Source organism: Schistocerca piceifrons, chromosome X (genome assembly GCF_021461385.2).
Source record: "Schistocerca piceifrons isolate TAMUIC-IGC-003096 chromosome X, iqSchPice1.1, whole genome shotgun sequence".
Taxonomy (NCBI): Eukaryota; Metazoa; Arthropoda; class Insecta; order Orthoptera; family Acrididae; genus Schistocerca; species Schistocerca piceifrons.
This window is the reverse complement of record NC_060149.1, coordinates 270,871,284-270,893,562: the sequence shown is the minus strand read 5'-3', so window position 1 is coordinate 270,893,562 and position 22,279 is coordinate 270,871,284. Positions and strand designations below refer to the sequence as shown.

Genomic DNA, 22,279 nt, shown 5'->3' with positions numbered 1-22,279 from the left:
TGTACGCATAAATGTCAAACTGATCTTATGGAGCCTGGTATGTACTGTCTAGGGCTACCACCGTCCAGATTTCGACGGGATTGCCCCGGAATTTTAAGTGCTGTCCAGGGAATAAAGGGACTCGGGACACTTCTATCCCGCCTTGTGCCGAATTTGCGAATCATGTGAACGAAGAGATAGAATGATGTGTGATTTCCTCCCACAATCACAATGCATGATTCAATATACACATTTGCCCGTTAAATTAGGGATTATTGAGTAGTTAAGTTGCCAGCACGTTTCAGGTCCAGTATGAGCATTTAACAATGAGAAAGGATCAGCATTCGAAAAAGGTGTTTAGTCATTCCTGTTATGATGAGGCACAGTTCATCAAGTTTGTCTGTTCCGAAGAAGAAAGTTAAAAAATATATGACTTTCAACAAAGGCTAGTTAGAAAAAGATTTTCCCATGGTGTTCATAAACGAAAACGACTTCACAGCAAAGTGTGTGATTTATCCCTTCACTTTTTCGACAAAAATTGTAATGGTTCATTAGAAGACACAAAAACGCGTTCTGGTGCAACAGCAGTGTCGTAAAAAATAAAACAGTTACAACTTTCTTTTTTAAGCAACATTTGTCTGGAGAAGGTACAGTGCATAAGGGCGATGAAGATTGTTCAAGATTGATTTGGTAGTACATGAAGTCAAATGGGAAGCATGATCCTAAGAAACTGAACATTCGCTTTCTGAATGCTATCTACGTTTTCTGCAGCATAGTTTGCCCCTGTTTGAAACTGCTGTTGAAAAAAGCTGGAAAAGGCCTCAGTTATTTGTGCTGAGTTGGACACAACAGTAAAGGACCCTAAGAACAAGCGGCAAACAAGATAAATTCTTAAGAAAAAAGTTCATGAAGGCCTGCAAGGAATGCCAAAAACACAGAGGCTGAGTTTTGAAAATAATGCACAGCTATTCTTGTCACTTGGCACTGATTATTTGTCCAAAAACTATGACTTTTCTGACAATAGTGTGTTCAATCTCCTTACAAGTTTGTCGCTGACAGGCAAGATGATTTTCGTCTGCAGTTGCAGTATGTTTTAAAGGTTACCAACAAATTGAATATCGACCTGACCGAACATCAGTTATACAATGAATTCTGTGATTTCAGGAATGCATGTGCTGGACTTCGTAAAAGCGAAGCAGATGACCAGATTTGGGTAGATTTCTTTAAGCAGCAGACCACAACTGACATCTCCCATTCTCAATTGCACAGGCTTATACATATTTTCAGTTACTACAAGTAACTCATTTTCTGAAAGAATCTTCGTTATGATGGAGAACCTGTGGTCAGAAAAACGAAATCTGATGTCCACGCGCTTAGTGAAAAGAGAACGTCAAACAAAAGTAAGCTTTTCGGAAAGTTATGGTGAATTTTTGAATATTCTGAGAGGGGGACGGGTACTGAAAGCAGCGAAGAGCAACACACAAAATGCATTCAAAAATACAAAACAGTGATCGTGTTACTGTTACACACTTTTCTTCAAGATTTTTTATCTCCGTTTTTAATATGAACTTTGCATTAGACTTATCATATTGCCAGTAGAAGTTCATTCCAAAATGCATTTCATCTTTAAAAGCCATATCCATACATACTAAATAAGAATGAAAAGCAGTTTTTGTGGTAACACAATATCAAAAGTAGTTTTGATATGTTTCGAAATAGGTACGACGAATTGGTTGTATTACTTATGATATTCGCAGTGAACTATTAGCATTTTCTTCATTCTCTTTCTACATCTACATATATACTCCGCAAGCCACCTGAAGGTGTGTGGCAGAGGGTACCTTGAGTACCTCTATCGGTTCTCCCTTCTGTTCCAGTCTCGTATTGTTCGTGGAAAGAAACATTGTTGGTATGCCTCCGTGTCGGCTCTAATCTCTCTGATTCTATCCTCATGGTCTCTTCGCGAGATATACGTAGGAGGGAGCAATATACTGCTTGACTCCTCGGTGAATGTATGTTCTCGAAACTTCGACAAAAGCCCGCACCGAGCTACTGAGCGCCTCTCTTGCAGAGTCTTCCACTGGAGTCTATCATCTCCGTATCGCTTTCGCGATTACTAAATGATCCTGTAACGAAGCGCGCTGCTCTCCGTTGGATCTTCTCTCTCTCTTCTATCAACCCTATCTGGTACGGAACCCACACCGGTTAGCAGTATTCAAGCAGTTGACGAACAAGTGTACTGTAACCTACTTCCTTTGTTTTCGGATTGAATTTCCTTAGGATTCTTCCAATGAATCTCAGTCTGGCATCTACTTTAACGAAGATTAATTTTATATGGTCATTCCATTTTAGATCACATATAATGCCTACTCCTAGATAATTTATGGAATTAACTGCTGGACGGCCGGAGTGGCCGAGCGGTTCTAGGCGCTTCAGTCTGGAACCGCGCGACCGCTACGGTCGCAGGTTCGAATCCTGCCTCGGGCATGGATGTGTGTGATGTCCTTAGGTTGGTTAGGTTTAAGTAGAACTAAGTTCTAGGGGACTGATGACCTCAGCTGTTAAGTCCCATAGTGCTCAGAGCCATTTGAACCATTTTGAATTAACTGCTTCCAATTGCTGACCTGCTATATTGTAGCTAAATGATAAAGGATCTTTCTTTCTATGTATTCGCAGCACATTACACTTGTCTACATTGAGATTCAATTACCATTTCCTGCACCATGCGTCAATTCGTTGCAGATCCGCCTGCATTTCAGTACAATTTTTCATTGTTACAACCTCCCGATATACTACAGCATCATCCGCAAAAAGCCTCAGTGAACTTCCGATGTTATCCACAAGGTCATTAATGTATATGGTGAATGGCAACGGTCCTACGACTCTCGCCTGCGGCACACCTGAAATCACTCTTACTTCGGAAGACTTCTCTCCATTGAGAATGACATGCTGCGTTCTGTCATCTAGGAACTCTTCAATCCAATCATACAACTGGTCTGATAATCCATATGCTCTTATTTTGTTCGTTAGACGACTGTGGAGACCTGTATCAAACGCCTTGCGGAAGTCAAGAAACACGGCATCCACATGGTAACCCGTGTCTATGGCCCTCTGAGTCTCGTGGACGAATAGCGCGAGCTGGGTTTCACACGATCGTCTTTTTCGAAACCCATGCTAATTTCCTACAGAGTAGATTTCTAGTCTCCAGAAAAGTCATTATACTCGAACATAATACGTGTTCCAAAATTCTGCAACTGATAGACTTTAGAGATATAGGTCTATAGTTCTGCACATCTGTTAGACGTCCCTTCTTCAAAACGGGGATGACCTGTGCCCTTTTCCAATCTTTTGGAGCGCTACGCTCTTCTAGAGACCTACGGTAGGCCTACACCGCTGCAATAAGAGGGCAAGTTCCTTCGCGTGCTCTGTGTAAAATCGAACTGGTATCCCATCAGGTCCAGCGGCCTTTCCTCTTTCGAGCGATTTCAATTGTTTTTCTATCCCTCTGTCATCTATTTCGATATCTAGCATTTTGTCATTTGTGCGACAATCTAGAGAATGAACTACAATGCAGTCTTCGTCTGCGAAACAGCTTTGGAAAAAAGACATTTTGTTTTGATTCACCTACGGCCTTGACATAAGACCAAAATTTCTTAAGATTTTCTGCCAAGTCAGTTCATAGAACTTTACTTCCGAAGTCATTGGACGCCTTTCGCATAGCCCTCCTGACACTGTATTTCGCTTCGTGTAATTTTTGTTTGTCTGCAAGGCTTTGGCTTTGGCTATGTTTATGTTTGCTGTGAAGTTCCCTTTGCTTCCGTAGTAGTTTTCTAACCTTGATCGTGAAGGTGTCCAGTCAGGGTCTCGTTGAAAGGTGGCATTCCTAAGTACTCTAAGTGCCGACACTGCTCTCCCAGTTACCTCCAAAAGAACAGTGCGCAGCTCTGTTGCATTCTGCTCGTGGTAACAACAAGCCAGAATTTTTAAGTAGCAGTCCTCAGCTGGTGCCGGTGACCGCGGGCTACGACGACGAGGCACATCTTCAGTTTCCGTGTCTCACGATAAGAGTTGAAGGTTAGAATGACGCCGCTGTGGTGTGGGCAAATTCGGTTGGTAGCTTCATGTGCTGACAACTCGACTTGCCGTAACGTGACACTGTATGGCCTACGCTTGGCACAGCACTTTGACCCATGTAGACAAGCTGAACAACGCACACAAGCTGCATTGTCCCAGTTCATGAGTGGAGAGGGAGTGCAATCTACTGGGAATGCAGTTTTACTTTTGCCTCCGTTATACAGGTGGCTGCACTACATTCCGAGCTTCTCCGCAGTGTTTCATGAAGTGAGGGTATCTGACACAGTTGATGGTGATCCGTCCGTCGGATGGGAACGTTAAGCTCAGCGGCCATCTTGGTGCCATTCGAGAGAAATGAGATATCTGCCGGCATCGGATTTCACCTCTCCCTTCCATTCATCGATAACAGCACAAACCCACCACTACTCTGTACAAGCAAGGATCACTGCCACCCACGGTGTGGCCGAGCGGTTCTAGGCGCTTCAGTCTGGAACCGCGCGAACGCTACTGTCGCTGGTTCGAATCCTACCTCAGGCATGGATGTGTGTGATGTCCTTAGGTTAGTTAGGTTTAAGTAGTTCTAAGTTCTAGGGGACTGATGACCTCAGATGTTAAGTCCCATAGTGCTCAGAGTCATTTGAACTGCCACCCACACGACACTGATAGACGAGTGACACACAATGGCAGGTCGGTGGAAGACACTGGAAAAACACCTCCACCAGGACCTTGTCTACACTGACGATGCAAGATTCCTGCATCTACTTCCCTGCGCTCATTCTGTGGGTTTGGAACTATTTTGGCTCGATACAGGTGACTGCACGTGGCAATCTGCCGTTTTAGGAAGATTACCCCGATACAAAAAAGAAACCACATCAATTATGCCCGTCATAAGAGTGAAGCCAAACCTTTTGTGGGCAGTTTATGTAAGTGACGTGGTGGAAAACGTCAGGAGTCCATGAGACTTGACGGTGTTGGACGGGAGCGTGCACCGAGCGAGGTGGCACCGTGGTTAGCACAGTGGACTCGCATTCGGGAAGACGACGGTTCAATCCCGCGTCCGGCCACCCTGATTTAGGTTTTCCGTGATTTCCTTAAATCGCTTCAGCCAAATGCTGGGATTGTTCTTTGACGGGGCACGGCCGACTTCCTTCCCCATCCTTCCATAATCCGATGACCTCGCTGCTTTGTCTCTTCCCCCAGTTCAATCCGGGAGCGCGCTGAAAAGTAAGGCCCCTGACTTTTTAAGGTGAAAACTCTTAAAGCTTTTTAAATAAAACAAAAGTTATTAACATTCTACAGTTTAATTCTTCAACTCTACATATTTCTCAACTTAGTCACCCTGGCGACGAACGCGTCCCCCCAGACTAGTGGGCCGCGCGGTCTCGGGCGTTTTGTCACGGTCCGGGCGGCTCCCTCCGTCGGAGGTTCGAGTCTTCCCTCCGGCATGGGTGTGTGTTTTGTCCATAGTGTAAGTCAATTTAAGTTAGATTAAGTAGTGTGTAAGCTTAGGGACCGATGACCTAAGCAGTTTGGTCCCACAAGATCTTACCACAAATTTACATTTTTTTTTTTTACAAACGAGAGAATGAGGGGACTTTTCGTTGATACCGCCAGTGTAGAATCTTTGACTTTGTTGAGGCAACCACAATTTCTTCTCTGCTTGCACCACTTCATCACTATCAAAGTGAAGTCCTCGAAAAATGTTCTTTAAGTTCTGGAAACAGATGAAAACCGGATGCGGCGAAGTCCGGGCTGTGAGGAGGATAATCGATGACAGTGAACCCAAGGCGTCGGATTGTTGCAGATCTCGCAGCGCTTGTATGTGCTCTGGCACTGTCATGCTGAAGGAGAGGGAGTTCCATCTTTGGACGAACTCTTCGAATTCGAAACTCGATTACGGCACGTTGTTTCTCAGCACCGACATAGTTACGTTACACACACCACATTACACACTAAACTTAGGAGACCTCTAGGGGCAGAGGACCGCAAATACGTAAACATGAAGAATATATACAATGTCAAAAATTTTCAAGAGTTTTCGCAAAAAATTGGTGGTATTACTTTTCAACACGCTCTCGTAATGGTAGGAAACAGCAGCAAAGTGTCGGAAGACCTGCATAATATGACGTTTGGGGACCTCGAACGCCTCTCCGTATGCCTCGATTTAAAGAAAGCATCGCACATATAAATAAACTGTCTTTCAAATAGTGCAACCCCAGCACCTCACCCTATGTTTTAGACACTGCAGCCTAGATGTAGTCTACTCACTACTACCGCTATCAATTTATCTGTTAAAAAGAGCAATGCTTAAAATGAATGGCGCAATGGTCGTAGCAGTGGATTCGTATTCTGAAGGAACAAGTTTCAAATCCCTGTTGAGCCATTCAGACGTATATATACCTAAATGAGTTCTTAATTTCGGCCGGACCGGCGTTCAGGCACCTCCCAGGGATTTTTTTTATTCACTGAAAGAAGTCGGCACAGGAGATTGAAAATAGTACACGTGTATTAAATCGCAGCGCAATACAACTCAGTGAGTAGGATACAAATAACATTTAAAGCATTTAACTTCATGTCTCATGTCACATCCTGCTTTGTTTTTCCTAACTCATCAGGAAACCGGAATTGTACGTGACTCCCGATGGGCCATGAATATCTTAATTCATCTTTAAATGCTTTATTAATTAATACTGGTCACGCGTTCACCGAGCAGATTCTATGCATCTGCTTGAACGCTGCAACTGGCAGCAGTTGAAAGCATGAAAGTCACGAATACTACCGACTTGTACCGATATTTATCGATCAGAACTAGGGAGCAAAGTGACACAGCTACGGGGACAGATTGCAGCCCTGTTGTTTACATTAAATCTCGTGGTTTTGTCGTTTTGATTCAAGGAATTGTGTTACAAAAACCTGAGTTTCGAAACAATATTTGGTAACAAATGATTTCTCACTGCAAGTGTTATTACAAGTTTAAAAAAAATCGAAACTATTGATTTCTTTGACCGGAAGGGGTTGAAATTTTAGAAATTAAGTGCTGCCTAAAGTCGCTTTAGATTAACTCAGTAATCCGTTAGCAGGCCCGGGCCGTTTATTTCCAAATCATTGTCCAATAATACGCTTTTCGCGTATTTTGCCTATTATATTCTTTCTATTTAGGCGAGATCTTATACGGTCTACAGTGAAGACCTTGATGCTGGGGAGATGGGCCCACACAGAAGACCGGCCGTCGTGGCAGAGCGGTTCTAGGCGCTTCAGTCTGGAACCGCGCGCCTGTACGGTCGCAGTTTCGAATCCTGCCTCGGGCCTGGATGTGTGTGATGTCCTTAGGTTAGTTAGGTTTAAGTAGTTCTAAGTTCTAGGGACCTGATGACCTCAGATGTTAAGTCCCATAGTGCTTAGCCATTTGAACCACACAGAAGAAATTAGCATATGATTTCGAGATATGTTTATTGTATGTTGGTCGCACCATTGTCATTACTTTATGTAAATCAACTAAAGAATAAGTTGTAGAGCTCTCAGAAGCAGTTATCCACACATTAAACGCTACAAAAGACTTCTCACCGCTGCCGATAGCGGGAAAATAAAGACACACAAAGTGATAAACGACGAATTAGATTTTCACTTAGAGTGGAGTAACCACATATAAAATTTCCGAATGTTTGCAGCGGAACGCCAGTGTCGCCACATGCAGGATCATGTCGCCAAAATGTAATGAGAATAAAATTCCTAAAACCCTAGTAAAGTCTCATTGCTGCCACCCATCTGCAAACACGAAAGCATTCTATACGCAACATGTGCTAGGAAGCTATATATTCGCACTAGGTGTATGAACTTTTGTATCTGCCTAATAACGTAGTAAGGAGACTGTAGTTTGATATAGTGGCTTACATTTTGCATATAATTTTTAAAACAGTGAAGTATTGGATTTTATTAATCGTAAAAGATAATAACATCTAGCCACAGATTTGAATAATCGTGACTGGAATAAATCACTCCGTACAAGTATCTAGGATCAATTAATGCCAGGCTATCCAATCAAACGGTTAGTGATTAGAAGTAAAGTGTTATGCATCAGGTCCTTGACTGGAAACTAATAAATTGCCAAACACTGTTGGTCAGAAAAAAAAATTAATATCACCGTTGGTTAGAGTGATATAAGTATACAGTTGAAGTTCCCAACTAATATGTCTACTTCATTGACAAAAAGCTGGAGTTTTGTCATCGGCATCAGTACTTATTTTTTATAAAATACCTAGTTTAGTCGGTTTATATGCCTCTGCTTGGAAGTGACTAGTTGCTGTTTATTTACCGTCTTGTTTAGGTAATGCTTTTTCGTCTCTCTAATTGTTTGCATATTTTGAGAGCGTTAATAAAGTGTCATCTGACTTGCTAATGTCGTTTCAAGCTGTCAAAGCACCAGTTACCTGACCCAACTTGAGTCAGCGTCCGTTGCGAATAGTCATTAGTGCTCCAGTCGCTTGTTCTCGATTGAGCGATACCCAGAGCTGCCATAATTATATTGTATCTACCCACAGTTCGGGTTGGTAGTTTATTACTTGTTGTTTAGTTCAAATGGCTCTGGGCACTATGGGTCTTATCATCGGAGGTTATCAGTCCACTAGAACTTAGAACTACTTAAACCTAACTAACCTAAGGACATCACACACATGCATGCCCGAGGCAGGATTCGAACCTGCGACCGTAACAGCCGCGCAGTTCCGGACTGAAACGCCTAGAACCGCTCGGCCACCACGACTGGCTGTTGTATAGTTGACCCGGTCGGTTCACTCTCTCGTGAGAGTGTAGTAGCACGGTTATCCCTCTACGCTCCAAAACTAGGTTTGAGATCTTGCATATTGCTGCGGGTTCACTTGATGCAGCACGGGACGCATCATCTGTTCTAGGCCCAAGGCCAATCTGCCTACAGGGTTGGGTTGTTTGGGTGGAAGAGACCAAACAGTGAGGTCATTGGTCTCATCGGACTAGGCAAGGACGGGGAAGGAAGTTGGCAGTGCCCTTTCAAACGAACCAACCCGGCATTTGCGTGGAGCGATTTCGGGAAATCACAGAAAACCTAAATCGGGATGGCCGGACATTGGATTGAACCGTCGTCCTCCCGAATGCGAATCCAGTGTGCTAATCACTGCGCCACCTGGCTCGGTAATCTGCCTACAGACTCTGGACAAGCACAGAGGATGAATTGGACGATTATTAGGATCTCCAGATTTAGGCGAGTTATGGGGATCGCCAGGGAAATACCTGGCAAGTTGTGACCGTGATACATGAAGTATCTTTAGTTACACACCGAATGGCGCTTGCTGAGTAGAGATGTAGTTTTAGATATTCGCATCGACTTCTTCACCTCAACCTATTAGTTCGTAATGGTTCATAATCTATTACACCCTCCGTTTGTGGTTGAATGGTACTGACTGCTTGAGTGCTCTGAAAGGCATGTTGTCGAGCTGCCTTACCCTTTACGTTTCTGCTCTCGATTGTTTCGGTGCAGGAAAGAAGTACTATACGCTGTATTCAAATGGCTCTGAGCACTATGGGACTTAACTTCTAAGGCCATCAGTCCTCTAGAACTTAGAACTACTTAAACCTAACTAACCTAAGGACATCACACACATCCATGCCCGAGGCAGGATTCGAACCTGCGACGTACGCTGTATTGCGATAAAACTTTCCACACACCAGGAAATATGAGAAAGCCAATTGTTTGTTTTGGAATACGGGGCGAGATATTTGTTGAAGGAAGGCCATGATTTTGCCCTCAGCGTCTCCCAGCGCGTAACAACAATTTTGGATTTGGAACATTTGGTATTTGTAATGGTGTAGACAGATCACGAGAAAACGCACCGCACCAGTAAGCCTGCCATTAGTTCAATCTCACCGCCAGCCTGTATACATAATGAGACCACAGTCGTATGCGGGCGTCGCTGTAACGCGAGGTTAAGCGAGCGACCTGTCGCCAGTCTGCAGGACATTCACTGCGTTCCTGCGTCCTATGTTGCACGGGGCGCGAAACTATGCTACTCAAAGCTACATTACTGCATACAATCGTGATTTTAAAAAAAGACACTAAATTGGTGGTATTAAATACACATGAACTCTGCATGGCACCGGAAGGCACTGACGTGTGTCTAGAAATTCCTGGAAAAAAATATGACTATGACTGAAGCAGAAGAAATGAATTAAAATTTGTGCTACAGCCGGGGCTCGAACCCGGGTCTTCTTGTTCAGTAGGCAGAAATGCTAACCATTACGCCATGGCAGCACTATCGTCAACATTGCTGCAAGAAGTATCCAAGTCGAGTGCCCTCCCCACTACAAATTTTAGTTCATATCTTCAGGTTATTTTCCCCTTACACTGTCACTACTGCCAGGGCTCTCCGGCACTGGAATAGCACCCCAGCGTTGGACGTAATGGTTAGCATTTCTGCCTAGTAAACAAGACGACCCGTGTTCGAGTCCCGGGTGTAGCACAAATTTTAATTCATTTCTTCTGCCTCAGTCATTATCACAGATAAAGAAGACACTTAAATGTCTCAGGGAAAAATTTAATTATAAAAAATATGCGTGTGCGACAGGATTAGATGACGCTATACAGTACTTGTTTGCGTAATGTAAAACATGAAAGTGCCAAATCGGCTATAAATGTTGTGTTCATTGAGCCAATACTGCAGTATCTTGTGAACGAGTTAGTGTTACCTACAAATCACATGTAGGAGTTTTTGTATGTACTGGTACGACAGAATTTTTGTCGCCGGGCACGTACATGAAGTTGGCTAACTCATACCGCAGCCATTTTCTGGGCGAAAAAATCCTTCGTGGATGCATAGAGTTAATGGAGAATATGAAACCATAAGACATAATATTCGATATAAGCAAATTCAAACACGCCTCCTCGTCTGTGCCACGACATGCTGTTGCTGATTATGGTGATGGTGAATATATGGCATTTCTTTTGTGTATAAGATTATGAATTCCAAAAAAGTTTCCCATTTATATTCAGATGTTCAAATCTGAATGATTATAAGACAATCGTGTGTTAGTAAAACTGTGTGTTTTGTTGCAGTTAAAGAGGGAATATGGTTTCCGTATCCGACGTACTGGTGTTATTTGATAAATTATTCATATTACAAATGGCTCTGGGCACTATGCGACTTAACTTCTGAGGTCATCAGTCGCCTAGAACTTAGAACTACTTAAACCTAACTAACCTAAGGACATCACACACATCCATGCCCGAGGCAGGATTCGAACCTGCGACCGTAGCGGTCGCTCGGTTCCAGACCGTAGCACCTAGAACCGCTCGGCTACTCCGGCCGGCTATTCACATTACATTCCACGTCTTTCTAAATGGCAATTTCATATCTAAAATTCTGTACGTCTAAGAAAAATAAGTTTAGTGGCAGACCATTAATACGTTCCAAGAAGAAATCGATTGTTAATATCCCCCCCCCCTCTCTCTCTCTCTCTCTCTCTCTCTCTCTCTCTCTCTCTCTCTCTCTCTCCCAATCTCTCTCTCAGTTACATTTTTAAAAAAGTAAAATGAATACATTTGCTAGGTGAGCTGTATCTTATTTACCGAACAGATTTTTAGCCATTTATCATACAAGTGTGTTGTAACATGTATGCTGAACACAGCAAGGTTATACTGTTGTGTCTGTACAGTCAGAGGCCACGTGTCCTTTGTCAACTGAAATAAAACGTAGTTTGAATGTGTGCGCCTCAGTATGTAATCATCGCGTGCGTACCAAATCGTTACAAATGTTATTGTGTGTGCGTGGTTACAGAAGTTTATTCAGATGTCTGTCTGGTTGTGGTTTTGTAGCGAATCTATACAGTTTCCGAATTAAAATAAGAATGCGTCAGACTAGTGCACTTTTTTTAGTTTCTTGCTGACTTTCCAACTGGAGTCATTTTCATATCAAGTGAGAAACTGCGTTATACATCCGAATTAAAATCAAAAGTTTAGTTCAGTCTCTACATGCCGGTCTCACGGATCCGACGAAATTACTTGTAGAAATAAAATGACACTGTCATGTAAAGCATACAGTGAGTCCAAAAAGTATTCGTCTACCTGTATATCTTTAAAAAATCTGTGGTACATGAAAGAAGCGAATACAAAATCTTAGTAACCTTAGTAGTTCATATTCATTGAAAAACAAAGAAGAAAATACATTGGCGATAACAAGATTAACAAAATAGAAAATTTCGTACAAAAGCTACTTCATAAAGTATTCGTTTTGACATTTAGAGCCTAAAACAATCGTTCAAATTACAAAAATTGCTATTTTGTGGAGTTTCCCTTTGCAGTTATTAGTGGCTGCAGTTGTCTGGGCATAGAGCTGACGAAGTTTGCTGTCACAGAGGATGGAATTTTGTCTCATTCTTCGTGAAGAGCTTGTTTTTAGTCTGTCTTGTTAGAAGTTTGTCTTTTTGTGATGATCGCTTCCAGCACTTTCCAAAGTTATTCAATGGGATTGATATCTGGGCTCTGAGGAGGGGTACTTAGTTGTTTCGGTATGTTGTATAGGAGCCACATCATCGTATTTAAAGCCGTATGCTTCGGGTCATTGTCCTCTTAAAAGACGTAATGCCCTCGGGGACCTAATTTTTTGGCACTAGCGTTAACATTTTCCTTTAAGATGTTATACGTTTTGTGACCTGTCGTATCGTCTGTAAAATGCAGTTTTCCAACAACTGCACCACTCATACACCCCCACACAATTGGGGAACCCACTTGGGTACAAAGATTCTGCACCATATCAGTGTGTTTTTCTTTTGCCACTTCATTCGCCTGCCACCTGACTCGAATATGTTATATTTACTTATATAACACTATTCCAGAAGTGTTCCTTTTTGAATCTATGTTCCTGGGCGAAATCAAGACCTCTCTTCCGATTCTATTTACTGACACAAAATTTCTTTCGACCTACACCGCCCTTATATCCGTACTTGTTGCTAGTATTTCTGACTGTGTTGGCACATACATTCTTGCCCCTCGACCCCAACTACCCAGTCAACTTAGGAGCGCTGATTTTAGGATTTTTCTTGATTTTTCTCACGATAAACCTCACGTTTGTATCAGTCTGTGAGTAAGGGAGTCCCGTCCGTGACTGGTTTCTCAATGATTTTGGTACGCAAAACTGACTGCTTTAGTGACCGCGTAAGAGGATTTGCACTGATTAAGTAAGCGTAGAATAATATTTTTTTTTTCAGTTTGGATCTTCTCATTACCCATACGGCCAATGCTGCAAACTGCACTGTCCCGGTGCCGCACAAAACAGCGACGGCTGGCAGACTATAGTTGCAAACGATTGTCGCTGGTGTGTGCCGTGCTTTAACATTAAGGTGTTGTCCCAGGTAGAATTTTAGATATATCCATATGGTGGACAAATCCTTTATGAAGCAGTTTTAGCAAGAAATTTTGTTAATCTTGTTGCCCCTGTGAATGTATTTAGTTCCCTTTTCTCTATACAGATGATTTACTGGGCTGCTTTCCACAGGACTGGCTCTTCACATTTCGTATTCGCTTATTATCACGTGCCACAGACTTAATTTTTTTTAAAATAAATATGCGGCTAGACGAATACCTTTTGGACTCGCTGTATTGAGGAACTGTTTAAAATGATACGTCAAAGCGATATGTAAATAGAGACGTTAACCATTTGACTGGTCTTGAGGTTTGCGTGCCAATCCTGTGTCGCTTTCTCGACGTTAATGCCATTAGGCGGCGAATGCAGAGCGTTGGTGAGTGGGTGAAAGTGAGGGGCGGGCAAGAATCCCACGCGGGGTCAGTGCCACTGCCGTGACACTGCGCACTTTCGCCTTGCAGTAACAGCGTGTCTGCATACTACAGTCAAGTTTTTCTGATGCAGTGTACTAAGGGTTATCACTCTTTCAGTTTCAGAGAGAACTAGGCAAATATAAGAGCTTAGATGACGGCACCGTAGCCAGTCAAGACAATTAACTTACGTAGACTAAGAGGAACAAAACGACTGCAGCTTCAGGTGTCACAAATTGTGTCAGACCCGAATTCGACTTCGCAGAAAGTCATCATCAGACATACTGTCCAGTCACATTAATGTGACCACTTGTCAAAACCCTGAAATCCACTTTCGCAGCGTGGAAGTGCAGTAAGTGTGTCAAGGAGTTTCTGGAAAATACCGACAGAATTGTGAAGCCATGCTGACTCCAGTGCCGTGGCGTACTGCGCTAGGTTTCTCGGCTGAGGATCCATGGAGCCAATATCCCGATCGAGGTGGTCGTCCCACAGATTCTCGAATGGGTTTCAATCCGTGGAGGGGGGGGGGGGGGGGTAGCAGGTAAACTCATCCTGGAGCTCCTTGAACCTTTTATTCAGTCGCAGAAATAGACCTTATACACTAACAAGATACTGATAACCAGTTTGAGACTAAGGAAATGAGACATGTTGCCAATTTCTGGCGATCGTGGAACAGAAAAACAACGTATCCCAAACCTTTCCATTTATGTTGTTAACCATCCATTCCTCCTCGTCTCTGCAGTATCTCTTAATTTACTTCATCTCCCCACATGTTTAGACACGCAGAGTCTGAGTCAACAGTAAGTGCTACTGCATGCACTTCTTCTATTCTGTTCTGAAACACAAGTGACTGCAAATGACTGAGCTATCTGACATATTCATGACACAAAAACTGCTCGTCTTTCTTAGCAGTGTTTAGAGACCGAGTTGCTGGCTGGTTGAAGATACAGCAGCTGCTGATGGTACAAAATTCAAGTTCGTTGCTTTAAGAACGCCTTGTTTAATGGCAGTAAGTAAAACTGCCTATTCGTCGGCCGTTCTTAGAATTGTTGGAGCACGGGTGTAACAGCAGAATCTATGGATGACACTGTTATTGTTTCATGTGTCACGTGTTGGACATTACTTAAAAATGGACCATAAAGAAGTGGCAGAGTTGGTAGGATACTCTATTCATATTGCAGAGGAATGGGGTTCAATTCTTCGTGCGGCAATCCTAAATTCAATGTTCTGTGCTTTCACCACGTGACTCTATGCAAGTGCCGGAATGGCACTTTAAACAAACCATGGCTAGTCCCTTATCTCATCGTTGCCCAGCTGATATACACGTCTTCTCACACATGGATATGGAAATGAGCGTTTGGCGTCATTGGCTGGGAAGCCCCTTGCGGGACAAAATGGTTCAAATGGCTCTAAACACTATGGGACTTAACATCTGTGGACTGTGCGGCTGGTCCCGGCGGGGGTTCGAGTCGTCCCTCGGGCATGTGTGTGTGTTTGTGTGTGTGTGTGTGTCCTTAGGATAATTTACGTTAAGTTGTGTGTATGCTTAGGGACTGACGACCATAACAGTTAAGTCCCATAAGATTTCACACACATTTGAACATAACATCTGAGGCCATCCATAACATCTGAGGTCATCAGTCCCCTAGACTTAGAACTACTTAAACCTAACTAACCTAAGGACATCACACACATCCATGCCCAAGGCAGGATTCGAACCTGCGACAGTAGCAGCAGCGCGGTTCCGGACTGAGGCGCCTAGAACCGCTCGGCCACAACGGCCGGCTCTTGCCGGACAAGTCCGGCCGCCTTGGTGCAGGTCTTATTACATTCGACGCCACATTGGGCGACCTGTGTGCCGGATGGGGATGCAATGATGATGAAGACAACACAACACCCAGTCCCTGAGCGGAGAAAATCCCCGACCCAGTCGGGAATCGAACCCGGGCCCGTAGGACGGCAATCCGTCAAGCTGACCACTCAGCTATCGGGGCGGACTTCTCACACATGACTGGTTGGAAATACTTTCAGAAGTGTAAGCCATTACTCTAACCTTGACGACCCTACCCTTGTTGATAAAAAAATATGCCAAATTTATTTTCTCTGGATGTTTTGAAACTTTATTTCTGAACACTTTCTATTCGTTGTTCTTCTTTGAATAGTTTTCGTTGTTGCTTCGGTCTTTGTTTCTTTATGAGGAGTTAAATTATGCAAGTTTGTCTCATTACCATCAGCTCCCAGAGATAATAAGTGAATGTTTTACTAATACGTACTGTGCTTGTCGCAAGCCACTCTACTTACTGTACTAAAAATATAAGTATTAGATGTTGCCACGTGTTCATGTTGTCAGATGCCGCTTTAGCTGTTTTTCATCCATTTGGCGTGCTTATCTGTGCCACTAACGGGTTAGAGTGAAGCGTGTTAGACCCGACTTGTCGCATATTAATGCAGATATACTCCAGGCAGCACAACATTATTCTTATACGTGTCAGGTGTTTTTCTTATATATGGCGTTCCAAGGAGAGTTTTGCGTTCGAAAAAATCCATCGACTTCTGCAGTTTTATGCTACATATTTGTGTACAGTAGACACAAACGCCTAGCACACGCTCGAGTGGCTAGCTTCAGCACATGACTGGGAATAGGGCTTATCTTTTATGCACCTGCTGCCAGCCTAACGCTCTCACCGATAAACGGCATCGATTATTTTCAAGTACTGCGACTAAGCGGAACTGTAAATCGTGCATCCATAGTCAAATCATGGTTGCGTGAAAGCTTTGTAGTGGTGGAGCAAACGTGCGCGGCCTGGGTTCCATGTCTCGTGGCTGAAGCATTTAGTTACATTGCGTTCCTTTAGAGTTGAGGCCTTTAAATCCTTCAGTTGCCAGATGCAACTGACGAACAGTCCTTTCAAGCTTGGATCAGGAGCAGAATACAGCAAAGAATTTCACAAAAAGCGAACAGTGAACAGGATCGTCAGTTCATCGCTGAAAATACGAGGACGTTCTGAAAAATAATGCCTCCGAATCTTTTATATGAAAACTCTTAAAGCTTTTTAAATAAAATCTCTTCGAATTTGTGCTTTCTGTTTTCTGCGACAAGGCGCACTGTCTTACTGAAAGATGCACTGACAATTGTTATCTGCGAAGAAATCAGGTTAGAGGGCAGCAGTTTCAACACTAAGACTTATGAGGACACTCAGTGCCATGTCAAGCCATGCGGCTCCACACCACGACAGAGATGGGCGTCTACACAGTGCCAGTAATGCATTCAAGCTACAAATCTTCGCCTGGTCGACTACGAACGAACTTAATTTCATCGTCTCTAACAACGCTGATCTTAGCCTCGTCACTCAAAATGACTCAAATTCCAATATTCATACGTCCACTCCGTACGAGCTAAGCCCATTGCATACGTTCCTGCCTCTACATGTTGTTCAGGTAAGGCTTCTTTCTTGGAGTCCCCGCTCGCAACCATTCGATCGGAAACTCCATTCCCTGAAGTCTTAAAGATGGTATTTACATCTTTCGCGGTGCGCCGACGATCTTGCAGAGATGGTAAATTCTACGATAGTCTTGGTCGACTTAGTTTCTTCATACCGCTTCTAGACTTTCATCCCACCCGATTTTGTAGCGTCTCCACCCGAAGGTTTTGCACTTTCCACGTAAGTATAACGTTTCTTATGGCGTGGTGTTGCTGTACTCCTTTTATTCGGTACCACGCTGCACGTTCGGTATAGGAGACATTGTTTTCAGTACTGTCTTTCGTCTCAATGCTACTCACTTTAAGAAAATCTTACATTTCAACAAACAATATAGATATGACTATTGCAAGCCGGCCTCTGCGGAAGAGCGGTTCTAGGCGCTTCAGTCTGGAACCGCGCGACCGCTACGGTCGCAGGTTCGAATCCTGCCTCGGGCATGGATGTGTGTGATGTCCTTACGTTAGTTAGGTTTAAGTAGTTCTAAGTTCTAGGGGACTGATGACCACAGATGTTAAGTCCCATAGTGCTCAGAGCCATTTTGACTACTGCAATTATAAAAATGTTCAGAACGCTTTTTCTCTCAGTTAAGTCTATTAGTTTTTAGCAAAAATACAACATCCCATTTTGCTAAAAATGATAAATATTTAGAACAGTGTGACAATTATTGAACTATATGAAAAAAACATAAATTAGTTGCAAACTACTGCGTGCACACACTTGATTCAACATGTAAACGTCACTACAGATATTCGGATTTAAGTTATCATATGTTCGATACGCCTGCCATCATTGGCGATGATGTGGCGCAGACGAATAGCGTAATTCTGCATGACCCGCTAAGGTGTCGGAACATCGATGGTGTTCAGTTCAGCTATGGTTTTAGGGTTACTGCTGTATACCTTGTCTATAATATAGCTCCACAAAAAGGAGTAACGTGTGTTCAGATCTGGAAAATGTGGCGGCCAATCGAGGCCTATGCCAGCGGCCTCTGGGTACCCCACAGGCAGAATGCGGTCCTCAAGGTGCTCATCCAGGACATCAAACACTCTCCTGCATCGATGGGGTCGAGCTCGCGAACCACATCTTGTCGAAATCAGGGTCACTTTGTATCATCTTCCAAAACTTTCACGTACCGTTCGGTAGCCACCGTGGCATCAAAGAATGTCGCACCTATTATTCTGTGACTGGACATGCACACCACACAGTCACTCGCTGAGGTTGAAGAGACTTCTTGACCGGGAAATGCGGATTCTCAGTCCCCCAAATGCACGAATTTTACTTATTGACGAACCCAAACGAATAAAATTGGGCTTCATCGCTAAACTAAACCATAATGCGCATATTAATTCCCATCATGCCCCGCGACCAACCGTAGAGTTTGAACGTCCTAACGCAAACCGTTCAGAAGGTATGACGAATTTATTTCATACAATTGTCACCCTGTATACACACCGTAAATCAAAAATAAGAGCCTAATTCATTGGCTTAATGTATCAAAACTTACGAATGTCTCGTGATATGAAAATGAGTGAACATTTCAAGAGGGTGTCCAGAGTTAATGCCACAAATGTAAATTAATTTTGGAAGCTGTTTTTCGAAAAAACCTTCCTTTTATACTGTGAAGAACGCAGCTGTGGATCCAAATTGTTCCACCTCGCTGTGGAAATGCCTGAAGTTAAATGTTTAGGTAGCAAGTGTGCTCATATCTCTAGAACTTTTAATCGTAACTCTGGAATATGGCTGTACTTTGATTCGAATCAGTGTTGAATAGTTATTATGATCTCACAGACCACTATTAATTGCGTTCACATTGTTCTACTCAACAAGATGATCTATAAAGATAGTATTATCTATTTTCCTGTACTCTGGCTGGAAAGTAGACAGACTGTATCAGGTTATTTTTCATGTTGAAACTCAATTCTGCGTAGTATGGTGTCAAGGAGACTGCACCAGACCAAGATCGAATCCAGCACAGCACGTCGCAAAACCAGAAGCGAAAAAATTCTCCTTGGTACTTTTAATGTAACCTTAATAACTGCAGACTTCTCCGACTCCTAGATGGAGGCAGTCTCGGTACCCTGTTCTTCCACGAAACCAACGAAGAGCCGTACGTTACCAACCAGTTATTGTACTGTGGCCGTGGCCCTTGTTAGCTGTGTTAGAAAGACCCTGGAATCTACAGCCTACTGGCTTCTGACCAGCATCCCAGTAGAAACTAGAAAATAAATTTTTCGTTTCCATTGTGGGTTCAGGAGGTAACGTTCAACTCTCAAGCATCTCGTATTGCAGGATGTAACAATACGACAATCTTTCCAAAAACCTCACATGTACATTCTTGAAATGGGGTTTCTGGGAACGTCTTCCATCTGCATTGTTACTTCTTGTGCTGACGCTGTTTTAGGTACGGCGCCTGTTATATTCTGTCAGAGAGATTGAAACAAGAGAGCAGTGGTACTCAGGCAGGCCTATCAGTTTTAAGTGTGATCTTATTTGCTATGGCAATTAATAGCCTTGAAGAATGTTATACTTACGCAGAAATAGCTAAAACTTTGGTTGGAGATGCTACAGCCGGCCGGGGTGGCCGTGTGGTTCTAGGCGCTACAGTTGGAACCGCGTGACCGCTACGGTCGCAGGTTCGAATCCTGCCTCGGGCATGGATGTGTATGATGTCCTTAGGTTGGTTAGGTTTAAGTAGTTCTAAGTTCTACGGGACTGATAACTTTAGAAGTTAAGTCCCATAGTGCTCAGAGCCATTTGAACCATTTGGAGATGCTACCAAGTCGGCTGTGAGGAAAGTCTAGAAGCGGTATGAAGAAACTACAGCAACCAAAACTGCTCGTAGGACAGGCAGAAAACCAATACTGACTGATGAAGACTGTCGTAGAATTTACAGTCTCTATCTGCAACATAGCCCCGCGCACCTCAAAAGACGTAAACGACGTGTTGAAGACTTCAGGGGTTGAACTTTCTCATGGAATGGTCAGAAATGTGGAAATGGTTGCGAGCGGGAACTCCAAGAAAGAATCCCTATCTGAACAAAATGCCGAGGCAGGAACGTATGCAGTGGGCTTACCACACACGGAGTGGACGTATGAATATTGGACTTGTCATTTGGAGTGACGAGGCTAAGGTCAGCATCTTTGAAAACGATGAAATAAAGTTCATTCGTCGTCGACCAGGCGAAGTTTTCTTGCTTGGATGCAGCACTGCCACTATGAAGCAGCTTATCTGTTTCATGGTGTGGGGCTACATGGCTTCACATGACACCAACGATCTGCAAGTGTTACAGGGTCAACATGAACACCAAAAAATTACCAAGAAAAGTCTTAGTGTTGAAACTGGTGTCCCCCTGTCCGTGATTTGTTCCAATATAAAAAAGGTTAACACATCTTTCAGCCAGACACCATATCACAGAAAATAGGAAGCACGAATTGGAAGATCTCTTGCACACATGGGGCACCTTTCCTTCAGCGTGAGAATGCCAGACAACACACGAGCGCTGCCACATCTCAACAAGCCAGAGCCTTGGGCCCACTGTCATCGATCTTTTCCATACAGTACCTACCGACTTGTCCCCATCCGATTTTCATGTTTCCAAAACTTGAAGAGCACCTTCGAGGACTAGGCTTTGATAGTGATGAAGCGGTGCAAGCAGAGGTGAGGTTGCGACTATCTCAACGAAGTCAAATATTCTACAGTGAAGATATCAACAATCTGGTCTTTCTTTGGGAGAAATGTGTTCTTCGTACTCCGAATGCGAAAATATTTTGCTGTCGTCGTCCTACCTATGGAGAAGTGATCATCGTAATAAAATATGAGAAACGGAGCTCGTACGGAAAGGCTTAAGTGATCATTTTTCCCACGCGCTGTTAAGAGAGTGGAATGGTAGAGATATACTCTGAAGGTGGTTCGAAGAACCCTCTGCCAGACATTTAATTGTGAATTGCAGAATAATCGTGTAGATGTTGCTTCATATAGAGCGGTTAGAACAATGTGCGGCGTCAGTTTGCTAACTTGTAGACTATTAATCGGATGAAATTACATGTCCCAGAGACATTTGAAGTCTCAGTTTTATCTATGATAATGAACACTGGCCGAAGCAATGAATTAAAATGTGTCTCAAGGCCGGGATATAAATCTGTATATTTCTGCAGATTATTGTTCAGGCGTTTCGAAGTATTATCTTTGCTACCCCTGTATGTATATTCCCTCGTGTGATTTGTGGTTAATAACATGGATGCACTCAAAGGGAATTGTGGCATCCACCTCGAGTGAAAAACGATTGGTTCTTGGCTGTACTTAAATTTTGCATAAAAAGTTGTGCGCTATTTTATAGGTTCCATTTTCACATAGCTTCCTAGCTGAAAAATTTGAATGATAAACCCAGATTTTCAAATCTACGTCGATAGCCTTCATTGTGGAGAACTTCTTATTTTATACGGAAGAGCCTTGCAGTCGTTTGAAGCAATTCGCTGTAATGTGTTTATTTATGTATACTATCGCTAATCTTTTTCTTTTTTCTTTTTCACTTTAACAAAAATGTATCAGCCATATGTGAATTGTCTTGTGACAGGTTCCCCGATGCTTCCCAAAACTGTCACCGCAAAACTATTTCTTGAACGAGAAGTTGATGCACTCCGAACCCTAGAATTTCTTCGTAGTTTGAGTTAGCTGTTTCAACATTCTTTGCGCCCAGTTTGCAATAACAGCCATTTTCTCGACTGCATCATGAATTACTTATTTCTTTGTGAGGCTTTGGGAACTTCGTTTCATCACGTGTGACATATCTAACGCTACAATGTTGCCAGTAATGAAACTACAAAATATACTGTGAAAATACTGTCTGTACATCTATCTTTCGTACAAAAACTATATTCGTTAATTTCCTTCACCAAGCGAGGTAGCGCTGTGGTAAGACAATGGACTTAACAGAGGACGATGCCACAAA

The 22,279-nt window shown here is 43.1% G+C and overlaps 1 protein-coding gene across 2 annotated transcripts in view; it reads left to right on the top strand.

Annotated features, from left to right (window-relative positions):
• Positions 1-22,279, top strand: part of LOC124721456 (protein DENND6B) — a 215,806-nt gene that overhangs the window by 5,591 nt on the left and 187,936 nt on the right. The window lies entirely within an intron of this gene.